The sequence below is a fragment of the Castor canadensis genome, chromosome 5 (genome assembly GCF_047511655.1).
Source record: "Castor canadensis chromosome 5, mCasCan1.hap1v2, whole genome shotgun sequence".
NCBI classification, from domain to species: domain Eukaryota; kingdom Metazoa; phylum Chordata; class Mammalia; order Rodentia; family Castoridae; genus Castor; species Castor canadensis.
In genome coordinates, this window is record NC_133390.1 from 60,977,481 (window position 1) to 61,000,317 (window position 22,837).

Here is a 22,837-nt window from a genome sequence, read left to right on the forward strand (position 1 = left end):
CATTTTAAGGCATTTTTTAGAATATGTCAATGTTGTATTTTGATCTCATTTTAAAACATTTATAGAATATGTTCACCTACTCTTAACACCATGTCATGCTTTGCCATTAAGCTGGGAAAGGAGAAATACTATGTAATATCACTTAAATGAAGAATCTAAAATTGTCCAGTAAAATGGTGGTTGCTGAGGCTGAGGCGAGAAGGAAACCAGGCAGTAATCTATTAGTAAAGAATATGTAGTTTTCTTTTTCAAGTTGACTAAGTCCTAGAGATCTACTGAACAGCATAATTCTTGTAGTTAACAATATGTATTGTATACTTTAAATTTTGCTAAAATCATGGTATAACTTATGTGTTCTTATTACAGAAATTACAATAATAAACAGTGAGTAAACATCTGTAGGGAATAGATATGTTTATAACATAGTCTCTAGCAATGGTGTCACAGGTGTATAACAGTCCTGAAGCTGTATATGGTTTAGGAAGGTATACAATCAACACATAGACATCTCTCAATCATTCTCCAATAAGGTGAGGAAGGAAAGAAAGAGGCAGTACTGTGAATCCTTGCAGGTAAAGCGTTGTTGCAATACTTTGTCAGATGACACTGGAGGTAAAACATGAAAGTCTTTAGAGGGAAATATGTCATTGATCTCTTTGTCCTTTTCGTTTAAGCCCAGAGGACTCTGGAACTTACTGAAATAAAATGAATCCTCATCATTACTGCCAGCGCAAGGAAAGGCTTCAGTAAGGAGAAACCCTGATCACATCATAAACCATCACAAAATCCAGGGCTGGAATATGTAATTTGATTCTGAATAAAAAATAATAAATGTAAGTTTGGTTTTTTTTCAAGTGTCCATTGCTTAAATTCACCTTGAAAACATGTCACTCCTTCAAGTCCTAACACAATTATTGAAACAATTCATCTTCCCCACCTTCCACCCCATTTCTGTTTTCAGCACAGGTAACAGGAAAAAGTTATTTTTCCAGATAATTTCTCAGTTTCCTCAATTGAAAAAAGAAAAGCAGAAAATGGGTGAAGATCCAGGTAGTCCATTGCAGACAAATGGATTGATATGGGTGGCATTTCACAAGGGGCAAGTGGATGGGAAGGGAGGAGGGAGCAGATGGGAAGGGGGCAGCATTGGGGTACTGCTTGGGCTCCTGGTGCGGTTGCAGGGCAGGTGACAATGCACAGGCCCTCTGTGTGTCTCTGTCATTGCTGGATGCGCACCCTGGTCCTTGGAAGACAGCAGTGCCCTTTCGCAGCTGCACCTGGCCACCTGTGCTGTGGGGAGCTAGAATGAACAACCTGGTGAGCAGACCCAGGGATGGGAGGAGGCACAGAGTGGGAAATGTATAAAATAGCAGCATGTGTATGTTTAGGAGTGAGGCTTTCTTTCTGGTTTCCTTTGCCTCAATCTCTGTGTATTTGCTTTTAAATAGCTGACTACCAGTCCACAGTCATGGGTCTGGTGTATGTCTGTTTTTTCTCTTGTCCTAGAACACAGATTTTTCACTAGGAAAGCCAATCTCTTCTGCATTTTCTCATTACAGTCTCTGCTGGGGCCTGGATTTTCATGTGAGGGGGACAGAATTTTTTTTTTAATGGTATGGAATTAGGATATGCCCATATCTTGTTAACATTACTTTTCTCTTTTTTAAAAATTTGCCTTTTGAAACCAAATACATAATTTTCATTAAATAGTTTCATACAATTTCAAGCAAATGCCAACTAGAAGCCCAAGTCCAGGAATTCACAGAGGAAACAATCTTCCAGACAACAAGGAATATCAAGGTGATCATCTTCCACTCTAGCCACAGTATTGGTGGCCGTGATGATGGCAGTCTGCCAGTGGAATCCAGATAATTGGGTTTCTACCACATCATCGTTTTCAGTTTCAGTTGCTAGGGTCAGAGTGCTGACTGAAACCAAGAGAGGCTGGACAACCATTTCTTCCACAATGTTGGAAATACCTCCCTTTTGATCATTAATCCCTGATGTTTTTTCTCCATGGGAATGCTGGTTTCTTTATTCTCTTACTGTAGAATTGGGATTAAGGCCAGCTTTTTCAGCTAGTATAGATGGAATGACCTCCATTGCATCTGTGAAAGCACAAACACCATAGGATTCCATGCCACTCACTGTTCATGAATATTCAGTCAATCTTAGGGCCAACTCTATTTGTGGGGTACTGCCTCCTGCAATAAGACCTCTCTTCTTCACTAAGTAGCAAATAACACACAGGGCATAGTGAATGGAGCACTAAGCTTCTTCCAGCACTAGCTTGTTAGAACCACATACAATCGTAACAGTTTTTCCAGGGCTTGCACAGTCCGTAATCCTGAGTAGTTTTCCAGAACCATTTAAATTGACTTCCTCAGCTAACTTAGCAGAACCCAGTATGTCAGCAGTGCATTGGTTAATATGGAAAACTGGTTTAGTTCCAGTTGTCTTACAAATGAACTTGATGTCTTCTCTTTCAATATCCTTAACCACCATAATTTTCATCTTGTTCAGAAAATGTAATGCAAGATCACAAAGGGCATTTCTTAGGATAGACTTCTGTATAAGAAGGACATTACATTCTGTCTTTCAAATCTGCTTCACTAAATTTAAAATATAAGCCTTCTCTTATTGCAGAGCTCTGTCCATCTGGGCATTGTCAGAAATGATTTGATTATCCATATCTGCTTTGAAAGCAAATAAGCAAAACTGAATAAGCCCAGTCTTAGCCTTTCAACTCTGGATATGCCAGAATCACCACTCTTTGGATGAGAATGAGCCTCTTCACCAACTCACAGTCATCAATTGTCCCACTGAGTTCCTTAACTATTTTAATATCTCTGAGATCTATACTAGTAGCTGTGGCTGAGTCAAGCACTTTCATCACTGCATTTACACTCATTGGAGAAAGCAGACTTGAATACTGAGTCACAGCCTTTGAGTTCAACGAAGTAGTTGCAGAGTGTTGTTGGAGGTGCTGAGTTGCAGATAGTAGGAAATGGGAGCTCAGGCCTGTGAGACAGCAGGTGGGGTCTGCTTTATGACCAGTAGAATTTCTCTGCAATTAGTCAGTGGTACTCAGAGATTGCTTGGCTCTGTGGAAACCTTGTTAAATATTTCTCACATACCAGTTTCAAAACTGAATCAATCATATTGTTCCAGGGCAATGAAGCAGGACTGCTGTGTGAGTTAGAGTTTGTTCATCCCTCACAGCTGTGATTTGGTCATAGACAGTAACAACATAATTTTATATTTTTGTGTCTACATTTTGAAACCAACAATCCTTTTCACATGGGGGAGGAATATGGTACTGTGGTTATGGTTATGAGCTCTGGAGTCAGACTACCTGGGCTTAAATCTTGGCTGAACCACTTCCTATCTGTGATGTTGAGAAAATGACTTTTTTATGCTTCATATTCTAAATTTTGGCAATGGTAATAACAATAGTGCCTCCTTGACAGGTTTATGTGAAGTACTGGAAGAAATAGTTTATCTGAAGTGCTAAGAACAGCGTTTAGTACATTATGTGTCAATAAATGTTAATATTGTTATCATTAGTGGTTGTCACCTTCTACAAAATGTAAAGTTACTATTATTTTGATACTTTGATATTTTGTGTGTGTTTTTTTTATAATTGCAGTCATTTATTTTTGTCCCCTATTGTTTCAAATAAGACAATCATGTACTCATTACCTTAGAGGAATAATACCACCACAGAAAAGCAAAAGAGATATTTCAGGAGTCAGTTTTACAATAGCAAGAGCCTAGGAATTTGAGCTCCAAAACCTAAATGCTGAACAACTAGAAGAAAGTTAATGCCAGAAAGAGTTGACCTGAAGAGTGCTGGGTGGTAGAGAAGCCAACTTTCCTGACACCAGGGGAGATAGGTGCTTTCTAGGCTGAGAGAGCAAACAGGGACTAACTAATTAATGACTGGGGTCAGAAACCAGTTTGCATTCTGAAAAGGAAGTCTTGTGCTTGGTCCCTTGCAGGAGTATTTAGAAAATAGAACCTGCAAGTAGGTGTTGAGGTCCTCACTTCCCTAGTGAGCACTATGGGAAGTGACATTCCTGTCCACATCCACCATGGCAGGGGAACAGTAAAACAGAGATGGATAGATATGGGCAGGTAGGCAGAAAGCCTTGTAGAATTTCCCTTTATTCAGTATAAGGAGAACCTAGGGCAGCATATAAGAACACAAGGTAATACCAGCTTGCCACATAAGCAGCAGTTATACAAACCAGTGGCCATGGGTGTTGAGGGGAGCACAGCCATCCTGGCAAATGCCAGGCAGATAGTTGTAACCGACTACTAGCCCCATTCTACATCCTGACACTATGTCAGCTCCTGGGAATGTAGATTCAAGTCAGAGATGGAGGCAATCCTGGAGTTTGTGTGGTGGGAAGCTGAATCAAAGAGATGTTGCACCATTGATTGAATTCAGTTTCTGCCTCCAGTTGGGATAGCAAAGTGAAATAAAATAAAGTTCAGTTAAAGAAAAATAGAGAAAAGTTATACTTCTCATTTACCTTTATTGTAGAAAAATACAGAAGTAAATAAATAGTAGGGAAAAGTTACATCTCTTGCCATGTGCCTTTGGATGAATGTACCTGCGGCCCAAAGGAAGAGATCATGAGGCACTTGTGAGTTGCATTCACCTGAGCACTCTGCCTTCTCATTTCGTAGCAAGGAGATGCCCAGAATAGCATTCCCTTGATAGCCGTATGGCTTCTAAGAAGTTAAGCATTTTTGCCCAGACACGAGAAAATAAACCATTGGAAAGAAGTTTCTACTGTCTTTTTAAATATGCAATTTATATAAAATTTGCAGGAGAATCTGCCTCAACAAGCACAAGGCAGCTGCTCTGAAAAGTGTTTCCGTTTGAGTTTTATTCTTTTCTTTCTTTTTTTTTTAGTGGAACCAGGGTTTGGACTTAAGGCATTGTACTTGGAAAGCAGCTGCTTTACAGCTTGAGCCACACCTCCAGTCCATTTTGCTCTGGTTATTTTGGCGATGGGGTCTCACCACCTGTTTCCTTGAGTGGAGCTTGAGCTGCAGTTCTCCCAATCTCAGCCTCCTAAGTAGGATTACACGTGCGAGCCACTGTCACCCGGCTGAGTAATATTCTTGATACTAGCATAAGTAGGCTGGCTATTCAGGAAGTGGTTGCTACTTGACATATGTTCCCTCTGTGTTTCCTGTGTTTACTTAAGGCAAACTGATTTCCCAAGATCTTTGAGATCTTGCTCTTGGAATGGTGGCTCTGAGAGCAGTGTTCCAAATTGCAAAGAACAATTGCTATCATGAAAGAGCTACACTGTGGCTTTCCCTCCCCACATTCTGAGCACTCTGTTATTTCTTCTATTTGTAACCTTTGGTTCTGCTTCCACAAAACCAAAATTCTCTGGTGGACAAAAACATAACTATAACCTTCCCTGAAATGATTTGATTGGAGCTTCCTTGACTTTCTCTAAATGCAATACCCAATTTCTATACTTTCTGTCTTCAGGTGTTCTGTCAGCTGTCCACCTACAGCCTGATTTGGGGGATGGCAGCAGTGGTGCTGTGCACAGCACAAGGTAAAGATGCTCAGTTCCCCTGCCTGGAGTCCAGCAAATGCCATGTCTGTGCTGGGGACTTAGATCACTACTGTTTGTGCTGTGCTGGTCCCATTTGTCTGCATGAATCATATCATCTGTTGGAAAGAGTGGGCCTGGTTCTCTCTGCTTTCCCATATTTTTATTTTCAGTGTTGAAGAACAATTTGATATTTAGAAGCTGTTTTCATAGATGAATTAGACTTAAGAAAAATATCCTCTCCAAAGTAAAACAGGTCATATTTCACCTACTGAATTGAAAATCTTAAAATAGTAATTCCCTGTATTGGTAAGGATATGGGGATGGTTGGGGGAATCAGAATGGATAGTCTTTTTGAAGGGGAACCTGGCAAGTCTTAAAATGAGGTTTTCTCTCTTTTTGCACAAAAAATGGAGAAAATAATGAATATAGAGGTCACGAAGGTTCACACTATCTATTATATAAAAAGTGTGCCCGTGCTATCTATTTATCTGAATTTGTGAGTTCTTCAAGCTCTCATCCATAGGAGATCACATTCACTTTTAATCCCTTTAATCCCCCTTAAAATCCCTTTCAGTGTGATGTTGATCACCATCAGCCTCTGCTAAGAGGGGAAGGCAGTGGTGGTGAAGGAAGGCACAGTATACCGTCCACAGTACACACCGCAGGTGTATTCAGATTCTGAATTTCCAAAAACAAGAAAATCTCCCAAGACTTGAATTCTAGCTTTGATCCCTTTCCTACTCTGGATTCTAAAAGTAATAATTTCTTCACATCTCTGCTCTGCAAAATCTCAACAAGGTTTCAAGAAATCTCAGCCTCAACAGTCATTGCCTCCCAGAATCTCTCTGGTCTTCCAAGAGTGCCAGTCAACAAATCACAGGCCACTCAACAGTCAGGGGGCCCAGGGTCTCTCTGGATACTTTCTGCCCCTAATACTGTTGGGGAGTCAATGTTTGTACAACCTTCCCTTTTCTACTCACACTTACCAATATTTCATCTATTTTGTTAATCTTAAAGGACAAAATACGGGTTTTGCACCAAGTCTACATTTTGCGTATCTGTTCATTACATTGTACTGTTGTCTTAATAATTCCCTTCTATATTTTGGAAGGGAGTAAAAACCTTGTATTTATTTTTCATTCTATCATGTTTTCTAATAAGTGTAAATAGGATTAAATTAGTTTCTCTAACTTACATTGAGTTGAAATAGTTTATAATAGCAAATTTTTCCTGATATACTAAGTTAAAAGAACTGTATAAATTTCTGATTTTATTGCACAATGGACAGTATTCAAGACCTTAGGGGAGCAAGGTTTTGTAACCAATTTCAAGTTCAATATTGGGGAATATTTTGAGTGTTTGAAAAGATGATAATTTTCTCCTTGAGTAATGTATGTTTGAGTAATGAATATACATATAATAAAATATGTAGTGTATTGACATATAAATGTTACATATTTAAATTAAATGTAGAAAGTATATGTGAGTATTTACTTTTCAAATTTTCTGTATCTTTATATTTGACTTGTGTGCATTCATGATTTTTGATACATGGAATTAAAAATTCTGAGAGATGTACAGGAAGCTCCCTTGTCATGGTTGTAGATCTATGAATTCTTTTTTATAATTTTATTAGATTTTTCTTTATATATTTCACAGTTAAACTGTTAGGCATGCGAAGATTCATGATTAATATACCTAATTTTGGAATGCTATTGTTATCATTTGAAAAACAATTTTTCCTCCTAATAGTGCTTGCCAGAAAGAAACAAAGGATAGTATATGTGTCCATACAAAAGAAGGAAGGAAAACAGTCAAGGCAAGACAATTAAAACAGCCAGAGAGATGGCAAAGAAAAAGCAAAAATGAGATGTCAAGACAGACCAACTATTTGTTCTTTAAACAAGCATTATATTGCCCAACAGGTTTAGATTAATTAACTGAGCAAACACTAATTGAGCACCAGTTTTGTAGTACACATTATGTTATTCATTTGTGATATGCAGATTAATAAATTACAAACTTTGGATTACCTGAATTTACTAGATTTTCCTAGGAGGGACATGAACTCTGTTAGAGTAATATTCAATAATACAATGCACAAGAAGATATCAGCAAGCAAAATGAAATGTATAGCTGTTGGTCTTACTTTTTGGGGTACTGAGGTTGAATTCAGTGCTTGCTAGGCAAGCTCTCTACCACTTGAGCCGCACCTCCAGCCCTTTGAACTTTGTTTTTCACATAGGGTCTTGTATTTTTGCCCTGGCTGGCCTGGACCAGGATACTCTGATTTATAACTCCCATCTAGCTAGGGATTACAGTCATGTCCCATTACACCCAGATTATTGGTTGAAATGGGGTCTCACTAAATTTTTGTGAGTGTTAGCTTCAAACTGTGATGTTCCCAATATCTTCCTCCCAGGTAACTGGAATTCCAAGAGTGAGCCACTGTGCCAGGCCTGCTTGGTACAGAATAGGAAACTGTGTGTGTGTTTGTGGATGAACATGCACAAAGTATGTGTGGCAGTAGAATTGGGTTGGAAATGTGTTGTGGTGGAGGCTGTGAGACAGCCTTTGCTCAAAAGTCCAACTAGAAGGGTTATTACAAAAGTTGTACAATACATAGAGAAGCAGAGCTGTTTGGCAGTCAAGTCAGCAATGGAAAAGATCAAAATGAATGTCTGTATTCATCTGAGTCTTTGGGCAAAGGCATCAAAGGGAGACCACCTAGAGAACCTGGCTAACTCCAAAGAGAAATGAGCTGAATGATAACCTGTAGATTTTCAAGGGGCAAACTGACAACAGTGTATATTTTAGTGAGAAGTAGTGATAGTTCTACACTCATGGGACAGGCTGAGCATAAACACTTCGAAAAGTGGTCTGAAAATAGTCTGCTTTATGGATTTTGAGGATAATATTTAACACAAGTAACATATTTGGATAGGTACAGATTATGTAATTTTATGAAATTGTGCCAGTGGTCATTATTTCCACTACATGGTGTTCATATTCATCTTTGTTTTCATTTTCTTTCTCACTAAAAATATTTTGATTTGGGGAATTTTGCAGAAAAAAAACAGAAATGTGATTTCTGTTTCCAGAATTTCATTACACATCACAAGCACATTCTCTCTATTATTTCATCATATTTTTAGTTATGCACTAACTTTTTTAAAACTTCCCCTTCCTGCTTTCTTAACCCAAGGAAATAATTATTGCAGCTTAAAAAATCCAAACATGGCTGACCAGATTCACCCAAGGTCATGCCAGGACCAGCTCTACCTAGTGTTTCTAAATCCTCTTCTCTTTTGAGATTCTGGTCTGGTTGCTTGTTTCTACTGTTCTATTGCTTCCTTTTAACTGACAAACCATTCTTGCTGACTTGGTATGTTCAGTAGCCTGCCCCTGGTCCTTGCTTTAGCAACTGCTCATAAGTAATTCCCAAGGGAAACCCTGATGACTGGCTTTTGGTCATTTACCTCACAGATACATGGTCCCTAGAGCATAAGATGTAGAAGAGATGGAAGAATTAGAAAGCTTACTTTTGTCTGTGCTAATTTAGCTGTGTGGGAGGAAATTGCTGCCCTGCAGGTGGTGATACCTAATTTGGTGAGGCAATAGGGAAATCTGTTGGTGAGACCAAGTAGGCATAAGCCAAATCCTTCATGGAATTGCTACAGATGTTCAAACAAGTTAGTTTGATCCCTGAAAAAGGGATATCACTTGTGGCAGATTACTGTTCAAGAGAGATTACCCACACCTTGTAGATCTCCCATTTCCTAAGTTAGACTGAGCAAGTAAAATCCTAGGATTTTAGGTTTCCTAAATTCCTGAATGACTGGAATAGCTGCAAAATGAAAAGGAGTGCACACTATTGGAGGCTGATGGTGCAGTCTGTATTCAGAAGACTTCCAAATTCTTTGTGTTCCACCATGAAGAATCCATAGCAGGACACCTGGGAGTACATGGAGTTTATTAAAAATTAGAGAAGGGAAATACAAAAGGGAGTATGGTAGGCCCAGGAGACTCTTGAGGCTGAGAGAGAGATATTCTCTTCTCCAGGTGCTTTAAAACTTATGCTAACATATAGGAAGGGAAGAATCAGATGATTTCCATCTAATAATCAAGAAGTGGGGAGGGATCTGGACAGTTCCCAGGCCAGGTCAGGGTGGTCTGAGCCATCCTTAAGTCAGGAGTGGGCAACGTATTTTCTGAGTCCTGAACTTTCCCTAATCCTAGCCTGCCTCATTTTCTCCCTGAGAGACAAGATCCCAAAAAAGTCTTTTTGAGGTTGTTGAGGGGCTGAGGTTCTCTTTTTCTCTGAATCTGCTTCAAGCTGATAAGGGGCAGTAGACTACACCTACAAGGAAAATTGCCTCTCCTATTTCTTTCCTGTGGGGCTCATTTGGCCACAAGGGATCCAAATTATTGTCCAGCACAATCAAGGTTTCTTCTGGAGACCTAGGTTGTTCATGGAGATCTTGTTCATTTGCAGAGATCAACAGAGATCAATAGTCCTGTTGCCTCATGATTTGGATCTGGCATAATTGACTGTATATTGATCTGGAGAAGTCCCCTCATTTGTGTAGTTCTTTTGAACTATCTTCAGTGGCTGAGTGTCACTTGTGTCTAAGAAGTTGGGGGGTGCTGACTGCCTGGTGAATCTGTCCTCTTAAACTGTTTCTCCGAACATTTGCCTCCAAAGATCCTGCCAATTTGACAGTTTTGTCCCTTCAGAGCCAGGAGTGGCTTCTCTCAGAAAGTCATAGCTTCTTCCAGAAAGTCAGACCTGTCCCACGGAGGAGGGGGAGTAACACATCAAACAGATCAGAAGTCAGTGCCAATGTGGCCTTTCTGGCCAAATTAAGCAATAAAGAGATTTACTGAAAAATAGCTGTTAGGCTGGGCTTAATTAAATCTAACTATCCCATAATGGATGTACCGACACCTTTAAATTGTTGTAAAGTATCACTAGGCAACAGTTAAAAAGTTTTTACAAGCAAAATATAAAATAACTCAATACTTAAAAATGTCTGTTCTGGTTGACAGATAAACACTTGTCAGAGTCATTTTTTTATGTGCTTGTCTGGACTTTAGCTGAAAGTTAAAAATGGGAATACAGACTTCCCACTAGGTGTATGTTAATATTCCTATGGGTGAGAAAAAGAAGGGAGGCTCCCTGTGTGACATCAACTGATACATAGGAGCTCACTTTTTTGTAGCTGAATGGTGCTGAAGGCTCTGACTCTCCATTGGCTTATTCCCAAAGAGGAACACATGGGTGAATAGGTGGTAGTAGATGCCCAGGCTCCCTACCAGATTTCCACCATATCACAGGGACATGGTATTCCTCTGTTGCCCATTGGTTATGAAAGTCCTTTCTGATCACTGATTGAGTGTGTGTGGAAGTACAGGGTTCTGCCACCTTGCTATTGCCTGGCAGGGTGAAGGCTGAGCTCCCCTTCAGTCTCTGCAGATACATGGGTATGGGGGCACATTAAATAACTTTAAATAGAAATCTAGTACATTTAACATATGCAAATACAGAGTGATGATGTCATTTACTAATCCAACTGTATCTCTAATACAAAATATGTACTTGATTCTTATATTTATCTAAACAGATTACTCAGAAACAATCTTAACTGTTATTTCATTAAAACATTATGTGTACTTTACCACTTTTAAAATTATTTCTAGTTTGGCTGATCACTCCCCAAAATGGATTCACATTGTTAACTTTGTGGAGATAATTTTCTTCAAAAAGGCTATTGTTTTGTGGTCATGGCAAGACCACGTACAGGCTCTGGATGCCTCTCTGACAGCTAAGAAGAAAGTTGAACAGCTATTCCCAAGCATTTATTTGTGTCTTTGTCTTCCCTTTTGACTTTCCTAACCTTTGAACTCTCTTTTCATCATCTCTTTTCATAGGCATCAAGGTAATGTCACAAAAACTTTGTGTGAGTGAAAGTATAAAAGGCATCTCACACACCAAATAATTATCTAGATTTCAAAATTATTGTATAATTTCTCTCGAAATTGTTTTGTTGAATAGGAACACAAATACTGTCTCTATAGTAATACCACTAAGAAACGTCAATTAAAATAAACTATGTTTTCCGGCTGTTTACTTGTAAAAAAATGTGTGTGTGTGTGTGTGTGTGTGTGTGTGTGTGTGTGTATTATGTATTATGTTTAGAAAAAAGAAATGAGTATGTCATTATTCCTAAAAATTTTGTCACACATGACCCAGAATAAACATTCACTTTTCCTGTAAATCTTTTGTTTTTTTAAGACAGGGTTTGAAGATGGCCTGATACTAATGATCTTCCTAACTAGCCTCACTAGTGGGAGTAGTTTTGTACCACCATATCCAGTCTTGATTTTATTCTCCTACTTGCTTAGAATAGTCTCTTTCTCATTCTCTATCATAGTCTCTCTCTCTGTCTCTCTGTGTGTGTATGTCTCTCTGTTTTTCCCTTTTTTACTTTCTTTCCCTCCCTCCTTCCTGCCTCCATCCCACAGCCATCAGCATTTAAATGCATGTAGCCCATCCTGAGCCACAAAAGGGCTTTTTTTCTCTTTAGGAGAGCAATAGATAGCCACCCTCAGAATCAGTGAGTGAGAAGGCTTAGATTAGTGTGTGATAGGGGAGTTTACTGAGGAGACACTACAACTTCTGTCATTTTTATTTTAACTGTTTTATTGATAAATTATTGCAGAAACATGCATGGTCAACCATTATTTTTTTTCCGTAATGAGATTTGGATTCATAAACTTACTCAAAGTTGCCAAATGTCAATTTCAATGAAGAAACATTTAATTGCATTGAAAATCTGGTTACTCTGTCTGTAGCTCCTCTAAAATATTAAAATACAGCAATAGTAGCATTGACTAGCTAATTTAAGTTGAAGTATGTTTCAGATAAAGATTATTTAATAAGCTTTAGAGTAGTAATTAGGAAAGACAAACTAAGTACTTGCCACACAGTCACACACAGAGAAATTGATCAGATGCATCCCTGGATTTCAGTGAAAATCAAGACTTTGAACAATTTTTATAATTTTCAAAAAGAAATTTATTAGGACTAAATATGTAAATACTCATTAAAGTTCTTAAAACAATTTTAGAACTAAGAAAATCTCTGAGAACAGTTATCATTATTTCTAGTTCAGAAACTAATAGATTACAGACAGAAGGAAAAGGGGGTCCTTACTTGCCAATTTAGATTCTTGTCTCTGAACACAGAGTAATATTGCAAGCAGGGACTGAATGTGTGGCTCAAGAGTTTGAGTTCCTACCAAGCAACAATTTCAGATAGGGACAGAAGATATCTGAGAGCATAAAGTGCATGTGCAGAGCGGTCCATATTGAGTGGGAAGACCTTGTCAAATAAAACTGTCAATCACCATAACCCATCCTGCAAAGACTGCCCAGAATTTTCTCATCATTTGCCATTGTGCTTTACAAACACCCATTGAAACAAAGACTATCCCTTTTCTCTATTTTTTGCCTCTTCTGTCCTACCTGGTGGGGACCATCACCATTTTTTGTAGAGCCTTCCCTTCTAGTTTAATAAACTTAATTATCATTCTCAGTGCATTTTTGTGTCTAGCCTAGATGCTTTCCATGAGGAAAATCTTCTGACCAGAGTTTGAGGAGTGGCCCATAATGGTAACATTTCGGTGAGCCAAGCAAGAGGTAAACCACAAGATTTCAAAATGCTAAAAGGGAAGTGGATTGTGGCCCCTTTCTCCCATCCAGGTCCTGGAGAATGGGCAAACTCAGATTTCACCTTGCAAAAATCAAGAAAGCCTCCACCCTTCTCTCTCCCTTGGCAATTTATTATAACTTTTTCTCCAACTCCACACTATCCAAGCACACAACCTCCATAGGCCATGCTGCACTTCAGGTGCACCAGCAACAAACACTGGAGTGGGCTCAGAATGCAGCTGGGACCTGAGTAGCTTTTGGTGACCTTGGATATGCTGCCTTCTGCCCTGCTCAGACCCAGTGCTTCTGCAGCTAAATTAAAAGACTGATTAGGGAATTGACTCTCTCCTTCCAGATCTTGGAGTCAAGTACAGACACATTAGGATAGAGTGGAGGCTGTGGGCACTCACAGCCTGACTTTCACCCATCCTCCCTCTTGACCACTTCCCCTTGACTCCATCTCCCAATTCTGCAGAATGGCTCTGGGATAGAAACTTTGGAGAAGTGTTGTAGATTCCATAAGGGATCACAAGACTAGACCCTAAAATAATTCCCAAGTCTCCTGCTTGAGGAACATTGATAAAGGCTTAATTCCACCTTACGTTACTTTGGTGATTCAGCACATTTCTCTAATTTTTTTTCATCAGGATAACAGTTGGGGTTTAGACATGGCCCTTAGAGGAAGCCAAAAGAATAATAAATGGGTCTTAGTTTAAAGACACCAAGATCAACTGTAATCTCTGAGGATAGGATTTATCCCAGGCATTAGACTTGGCTTCAGTTCCTACACCAACCCTGCCTCCTAATTTAGTTGGATGATTAAATGTGCTTCTTGGAGATTCTGGATAAATATCATTGCCCTTATCTCCATTTCAAATAGATTGCATTAAAATGTGCTATTAACTGGTAGTTAGTGAGCACAGATTTTTCAAGAAGAAGACATTCTGGGGAAGCTGGTAAAAAATTGTGCATAGATAATTCCAATAGGCAGGTGGTTGGATTAGAATCTAAATGAGAAAAAGGACAACAAAAAGCACCAGGCAAGGAATGCTTTCCCTCTTTCTAAAGTAGTGCATAGAGAGAATGTTATGGGAAACTCGAACAGAGACATGGGACTTGTGGCAAGGAAACAACGCTTTATTGTGCCAGCACAGATTCCGCAGACTCATGTCCAAAGGCTGAACCCCGAGAACAAAGAGGTCTCACTTTATGTACCCTTGCAAGCAGGTCACAGAGGTAATAAAATTAAAAAAAAAAAGGTTTAGCCCATATATGGTTATATGCAATTCTATAGGCTTCATCCTAGCGCTAAGTGCCCTTCTACCCCTAGTGCTATGTGACCTTCTTCATATTTGGATTCTTTAGGTTTTATCTCCCTTCTATGCCATACCCTGCCCCCTGCTACATTACCTGAACACAAACTTGTTTGTTTCTTTTTTTTGGCCCTCTTCCCTGCTACATTATTCCCTACCTTTGATGCTCGGACCCACCTAGGGTCAAAGAGTATCATCTCGATTTAGGGGTTAGGATTTTTATAGCATCATTACATGGGCAGCTGTTTTTTTCTCTATAATGTCCTCTATAATGGTCTTGATGGACCACAATACCAAGGGAACCAGGCAGGGTAACATCAAACCTGCTCCCAAGACAAGACACAGCACCCTGCTTTCCATGAGGAATGTAGCCTGCGTTGTTTTTTTTTTTTTACCAGCAACCTTGCAAACCTGGGGAGTATATGAGCTGATGTAACACCTGACCTGTTGGCAGGTGTATATTACAAAGTATGGCTGTGCAGAGGCCCCAACAATGGCTCTCTTGTAACATTCAGTACAGGGGAGGAAACCTTGTAAGGACCAAGTGTGTAGAGGAGCCCAAGTGTGTAGAGGAGAGCACTAGTGCATCCCATGTTCAAGCTTCTGTCATGTGTAGACTAGTCAACTTCTGGAGTGACTAGAGCAGGGTTGTTGTCCCATTGTTCATGGTCCCCTGTTGTCTCCTGGGAAGCAGGGTCCTGCTGAGGAAGAGCACAGGTGTTCCAGAGGGTAATCTTGCATGGTGAGGCTAGAGGCTGGCTTTACTTGGCTGTGGTGGATCCAGGGAGCAATTTTTGCTACTTTAAGTGCCATAGAGATAGACAAAATAGCAACAAAAAGGCCCCTCAGATGGGGATTTAATGGTTGGACATTTCATTGTTTTACCCAGACAGTATCTCCTATTTTGTTTTGTTTTTCTTTTACTGAGTAGAATTATCATGGCAACAATATATTATCAGTATATATGTCCCTCTTTCCTCATTGTTAGGATTTGTTCTTTCCTGGATTTTTGTTTGTTTGTTTGATTTTGGTCCCTTGTGAGGGTGGTGTAATGAGCAGGTCAGGTGGGAGTCAGTGCCAACTAGACCCTTTTGGCCAAATTTAAGCAACAAAGAGGCTTAGAAGGAGTGGCTGTTAGGCAGTGGGCTTCTAGACAAGGATAATACAAAATAAAATCCAACAAAAGTAGACATCTAAAAAGCTAATCTGGTTGACACATAAGTACGCATTACAGTCATTTTTTGTGGAGTTGATTGCATATGCCCAGAAGGATCTGAACTATAATGACAAAAACTTAAAAGAGCCGTGGTTAAAATTTTGATGGACACTTTAGCAACTAACAGAACAGTATATCAGTACCATTAACTTATTGTTACTGTGTTTATCTAAATTTTGTATTTTAGAAGGCATGATACACTTGAAAAATGTAAATATATTTAGTGTATAGGAACCAGGAAAAGCATCACAGCTCTATAGAGGTTATATATACATATTAGTTTAGTTGTTGCTCTTGAAGTTTTCTCATCAGTTGGGGGATGGGGAACAGTGTCAGTGACCCAAAATAGCCCAGCCACTGACACATATAGGGTTCTGACTGTATTAGAATCACCCATGACAACAGTTGTTTAACCGTGAGGTCATCTAGAAAATTTTATGTAAACGAACTCTTAAATGAACATGACTCAGTTACCTAAGTAGTCAAAACCCTGTCAAAAATCACCAGACAACACAGGTAAATATTTATGGGGACCAAGTGTGAAGTTAGGAAACCTAATGGCCAAGAATCATGGCTCAGATGTTGATAACGTATTATATCCCAGATTGTGGACATTAATGAATGGCTCATGCCATACAGCAGGATCACACCAACCTATAGTCAATGGAGCCCCCTTAAAATAGCAGACCCAATCTGGACATCTCAGACCAAAAATTCCCTCTGCCTGACATATGGAAGAAGTAGAATTAACATCTCCACTCTGTTGACTGCAATAGAAACTGGAAGTATTGACCTCCAATGTAGTCCTCTTTTTTGAGGTTTTTTCTTTATCCTATCTGGAGGGTGTACTTTGGCTTTTTTTTTTTTTTTTACTTTGCTTTACATAAGTAAATCCATCTTAACCCTCATATCAGTGCAGCAGCATTCCCTGTGCTCAGCTGTCTCCTGCCTGTCTGTGTTTTAATAAACTCTTGTCTTGATAAATTTGTGGATTAACTTATAGCACTAAAAATTCCTGAAATTTATCTTGACAAAACAAAAACCATTTTAAGACAGTTTTTTTGTAAATGTTACCAAGAACAATATAATATTTTTAAGATAGCCTTGTTGTTAGAGCTTAGAGAATTAAGGTTTAGTTTAACATCAGTACAGTAGATTTTGGCCTTACAAAACCTTTAATGTAGCTGGGTTTTAATCAACTCAATCACTTACATAAGTATTTATAAGCTCCATCATTTTATGACAACTTGCACTGTCCCATTATGACAATTTAGTTTTTATCTTCTGGAGGAGCATGTGTTTATCCTTTTCCTAAAAGTATATTTTTTACCTTTAATTTTTTAAAAACCATATTCTTAATACCTTATATATACATTTTTGTTACTTATTGAAAATAACTCATAAACCCTTTTAACTTAGAGCCTTATATTTGTATGAAAAAAAAAACAGAAAGAAAGTAAACTTAAAATTATTTTTTGTGTAAAAGCAATTTAAAGAAAGCCCATTTGTTAATAGACTCATGTATTATAAGAGAGAATTAAATCCCAGATTTTATTTATGACAGAATGAAACAGGGCTAAGGTCAATTAAATGAAAGTGCACTCTCAAAAACAGAAAAAAAACTTTTAAATTATACTCACAGGACTATCTGGTGGAATGGTGGATGATGCATCTATTCTCTCGTGAGTCTCCCTCTTTGGAACTGAATTTTTGTCACCCATCACTTAACCTCTGTTGTGGCTGTTTCCCAGGAAACTCTCAACCTCCCTAATTCCCAGAGGTGTCTCACACAGTTTTGTCCCACTCCTTAAACGTGAGAGACCCTGTTTCACCCCAGATAGGGCTACTGGGGAGGTCTCTGGGAGGTGACTAGTCTCCCATTCTGCCTCCCAAAGACAGGCCTATTATTTGAACCTGGGCAACACTCTCCTCACTGGTTCCTGTGCCTCACTGGGTTCCATTGTGTGTCCAAGACCCTCACCCTGACTCACTGGGAGGATGAGTCGCTCCTCTGGATCAAGCCATCTGTTGGCACCTGTCGGGATCACTTCTTCCAGTGGTTCAGGTAATGTACTACAGCAACAGAGAGGTGAAAAAAAAATCACAGTCTCTGCAATCCTGGACGAGCCCCCAGGAAATGTATGGGAAACTCGAACAGAGACATGGGACTCTGAAGCAAGGAAACAACATTTTATTGTGCCAGCATAGTCTCAGCAGATGCATGCCCAAAATTAAATTTAAAATTAAATTTTAAGCCCATATATGGTTATATGCAGTTCTATAGGCTACTTCATGCTATGTGACCTCTTCAAGTTTGGATTCTTCAGGTTTTATCTCTCTGCTATGCCATCCTTTCCCCCCTTTACTTTATCAGAACACAGGCCTGTTTTTCTTCTGGTCCTCCTTCCTACTACAAGAGCAGAAATGGTCAGTTTGATTTTTGTTTTTATTTTAAAAAGTAAATTGCTTTTCATTTGAAACTGCTTAGGGACAACATGATGAAATGAGGTTTTACTTTTTCTATTCCAATTTCTGGGTGGGCAGAGAGAATGTAGGGACTTAGATGACAGGAGGAATATTTGTAATGGAAAGCAGTCATGTACTTGAATTCATTCACTGGGGTAAAATACCTTAACACTTGTTGTTTACATAGATAACAGGACCTAAACAAGGACAGCTAACTAAATTATCTTGCAACTCAACAGATAAGGTTCAGAGTCGGTGTATAAATATCATAGATAAAAACTATATTTAGAAAATTATAGAAAAATGTCTTCATATAACTAAGTAAAAACTGAAGGCTAGGTGACCAGGAAGTAAACTTCAAACCATATTGAGAAACTTGTAGGGCTATTCATTAAGAGATAACAGATTTGACTCCATCCAGAACGGAGGTGAATTTTTAGTTTCAGTGTTGGAATTCAGCTAGAAAATAAAGTATTTTGACAGTGAGGATTTTTCTAAACAAATCCCAAGGGCTTTCCACTCCACCTCATCCCCCTGTTGTTGATACCTCCCCTTCTGCTCATAAGAAACAGGTAAGTCTTGATTTTTACTCTCAAATGAATTCGGCTGGAAATCAGTGGCAAATAGACACCAGGCTTTTGGCTACTTACTTTTATAAAGTTAAGTGAGCAGAGTATGAATCACATAGCTCTCTAATTGTGTACCTAGAAAAACTTTAATCTGAGCATATTTGAAACCATGAGTTACTATAAACAGACAATGGAAGAGAGGTAAGAATGAAGACAGGCACAGTGCTTCCCAGATATGTACTTTCTCAAGCTAGAGTCCATAAATCAACTAGAAGCAATTGAACTCTTGAGAAAATTTGTTTTGTTTTGAAGTATTTCTTGTGAACATATTCAACAATGAATATGCCTTTTAATTTTGAGACTGACTAGTTTTGAGGTTCTTCTTGTCATCCAGACATTTTTTATTATGTTAAATATCTAAATCATTTCCTTTTTGGGCTTGTCTATCATTACAAACCTGGATACTTTTAAGGATTTAACAAATGTTCAGTCGTTTGCAATGATTTAAGTAAAGAAATTTAACCCAAATCCATCTAGGATCAACTTAGTTCAATGTAAAGGCAATAACAAAGAAGGGAGCAGGGAGGGAACAAGAAAAAGAAAAAAGTATTTCATATTGGCTTATCACACCTTTTAAATCATACACCACTAGATGCATATTTGTCTCCTCAGCATCAAAGTATTAGTAATTTCTTCTGTGCTTCTGAGAAGTTTGACTTAGCCCTTTGGTTTCTTAACCTGCACAGTCTCAGACCTTGGGGACTGTCCTGAGGGGAGGCAGCTCTAGAATTTCCTTAAATCTCCAATCTTGTTGTTCTGGCCAAGGGACCACCCACAGCTCTGTAGATCTTCTAGTCACCCAGCAGCAGATTCTTAACCTGGATCAACAAAATCCCCAGGAACAGAGTGCTAGACACTTTCCAGTGTGAATTCACCACTCCTTCCAGAGGTTTTTAACTCTTTTGAGCCCCTTCCTAGACATTTTTATCCTCTAGGAACTTTGGGACTGGAAAAATTAAACTTCCACTGTGCCTCTGAAGTTTTGATTTGCTTCCCACTGCATGCAGATTTCTAATTCAGCAAAAATCCTAAGTGGGGGGTGTAAGGGGGCTGACAAGTGCCTGAAGCTCCACAAGTGCTCCATTTGTCTGTCACTCCAGTCACTGGAGCCCTGCAGGGTTTCAGTCACCACTGGTGCCTGTGTTCCCTGACGCCCAGGTTCTAATCCACAGAACTGACATTAGCCCCAGATTATTGCCACTGAGTCCCTCCTTTCTGAAGTTTTATTTCATTTAATTTTTCTGGGTTTTGTACTTGTCTGACATTCATCAGTATATTATGTAACTAAATTTTCAAGTTGTCATTAGTGTGTTAACCTCTTGTGAACTACTCCATCTTATCTAAAATGGCAGTTTTGAAAATACAGTTTTATTTTTTATATTTGTATATTGTGACAGTTTGAAAATACACACACTCATAGATATACCCACATGCATGTATGTCACTTAATATACAAATTTTCCAAAGCCCTTTTGTAGAAAAATCAAAAATTTCATTTTAATTTCCTACTAGAGAATAACCTAATCAGATTTCTCTTTCTATTACCATGTGGTGTGAAGGAAAATTTATAACAATTTTTTTTCTCAACAACAAAAAAATAGTGACTTTCTGTCAATCCTTTACTGTAGCAGAAGATTGAATTAATCTGTGCTCTTGAGGATCTCAGCACAAGTCTTGTCTCATCTTTGGATTGCTGCCCATAATAACCACATCTTTAGTGTATATATGTTAATGTCATTGTTATCTTATGATCTACTAAAGCACCAGGAGTGAGCAAACAGGTGTGGTAGTCCATACAGGTGCTTGGGAAGCTTAGGTAGGCAGGAGGATCAGACCTATTCCAAAAAAGGAAAAAAATTTAAACTATATTCATAGTATGTTGGTAAATTTTCATGTCCCAGGTTTTTTTCAGTCAATAAATATTACTTAGGTTGTATAGGCCAGAAAATATTTTAGAAACTATTATCAATGGTGAAGAAGATAAGATACCATTATGAATTAATTGTTTGTGATTCTGGGGATCAAGTTCAGGGCCTTGCTTCATATACTATGCAAGTGCTCTACCATTGAAGATATACCCCAGGATTTTATTCTCTCTTTCTCTCTCTCTCTCATTTTCCTCCCCTCCTCTTTTTTGAGACTATGTAGCACAATACTGACATCAAAGTCACAATCCTCTTTCCTCAGTCTCTCCAGTGCTGGGTTTACAGACAGACATACTGCACCATTATCAGCTAGCTTGTTCATTTTCTACTGATCAAGAGGACCTATAAAATGATGCCTGTAAGGCAGAGAGGCAAGTGCTATGATAAGGTAAACTGCATATCATAAAAGTGCATTTCTCTTAATACTGGATTTTATTTTCAGATTCTTCAAATAGAATCAACATAATAAAAATGAGACTAATGTATTGGGAGAATATGTGACTACTTTTTTGCAACTGCACAGCTCCAGGAGATGTTGTGCAAATTACCTGGAAGAAAATTCAAGATTCTTCCCCACAAAATATTGGCACTTATAGTAGTAAATATGGAGAAAAGATTCTTCCACCATATGTAGACAGACTGCACTGCAAGATCCTTGAACCCAATTCCTCATTCATAACTATCCAGAAAGTGACCTTTGAAGATGAAGCCTGCTACAAATGTCTGTTTAATGTGTTTCCACATGGCAGCCACGGAGGAGAGATCTGCCTTAACATTTTGAGTATATTAATGTTTTCTGTAGGGTCAGATGACTGGGGTAGAAATCAAGGGGTAGTGATGCTTTAAGTTAGGGTCCAAAGAAAATGCTAGGGGATGAAAGATTAATAGACATCATCCAGGTCAAGTCACTGATTACAGAGAATATAAAAATAAAAATGGAAGCCAATGATGGTTATGTGACTTACCCATTTTCACACAGGCAGGACCTTGTCCTCTTTGTTTAATTTCTTTACATTATACTCGCCTATCTTCCATCCAACTGTACTGTTGAAAGAAGAGAGGAAAAGAATAAAAGATAATACTACAGAAGGACAAAGAGGGAAGATGAAGCTTCTAAGAGAATAAGGATTTCTCAGTCTTTAAATAAACCAAATGTTATAGCACTAGTGATAATGCCATAGAGTCCCCTTATTCCGTTGCTATAAATTTAAAGGATTGGGGTTTGTATAATGTAGTTTTCAGATTAAATGAAAGTTGAAAGGGTGAGTAGAGGAACTGGTATTGTGAGATTTCATAAAAGGTGAGGAAAGTATCTGAGAGGGATATGTTTTCAGCATTTGGCTCCATATGAAAATGTGGGGAAAGTAAGTCTTAAGCAGCACAGGAATCTAGTATGACATGCTTTTGTATTTAATTTCATTTTTCTTTCTTTCTTTCTTTCTTTTTGCCTCAGCTGTATCCAACTTAACAAATGAGAACCGATTCATCTCTGACTCTGAAGGTTCTCTTGAGCTTATTTATTCAGCTGTGGGAAAGCCTGCTCCTCAAATCTCTCTTTTCCCCTCACAAGTCCTCATGAACCGACCAAAGGAATACCTTGATCAGAGCCAGAATGGCACAGTAACCGTCACCAAAATATACACTGTCTCTTTGGAGACTGTGCGGTTCTTGGGACTCCAACACCTGATTGTGCACATGGATCACCCTCTGAGGAATGAAGAGAGAATTGTTCCTCTGTCAGTAAAACAAGAATGTAAGTAGAAGTGACAGCTCAGTATGGGGAAATAATTATCTTTCTTTAAAATTTATTACCGGAAGAGTTTGTATGAATCAGTATTTTTGAAATTGTAAACCAATGAAGTCTACATGTGTGGTTCCAACTCTCAAATAACTAAGTCTCTTTTCCAAACCTGCTTGCAGGATCAACTCTTTCTATATGGCACATTATGAAATTGATTTCTTCATTTGTGTTCTGTTGAATTTCTGC

The 22,837-nt window shown here is 38.6% G+C and overlaps 2 pseudogenes; one reads left to right on the forward strand and one right to left on the reverse strand.

The window, feature by feature from the left end:
* Nucleotides 1–1,737: 1,737 nt before the first annotated feature.
* On the reverse strand, nucleotides 1,738–17,551 carry LOC109685423 (T-complex protein 1 subunit delta pseudogene; annotated as a pseudogene).
* A 277-nt stretch (nucleotides 17,552–17,828) lies between these two features.
* LOC109685422 (OX-2 membrane glycoprotein-like) lies at nucleotides 17,829–22,611 on the forward strand (annotated as a pseudogene).
* Nucleotides 22,612–22,837: the final 226 nt, after the last annotated feature.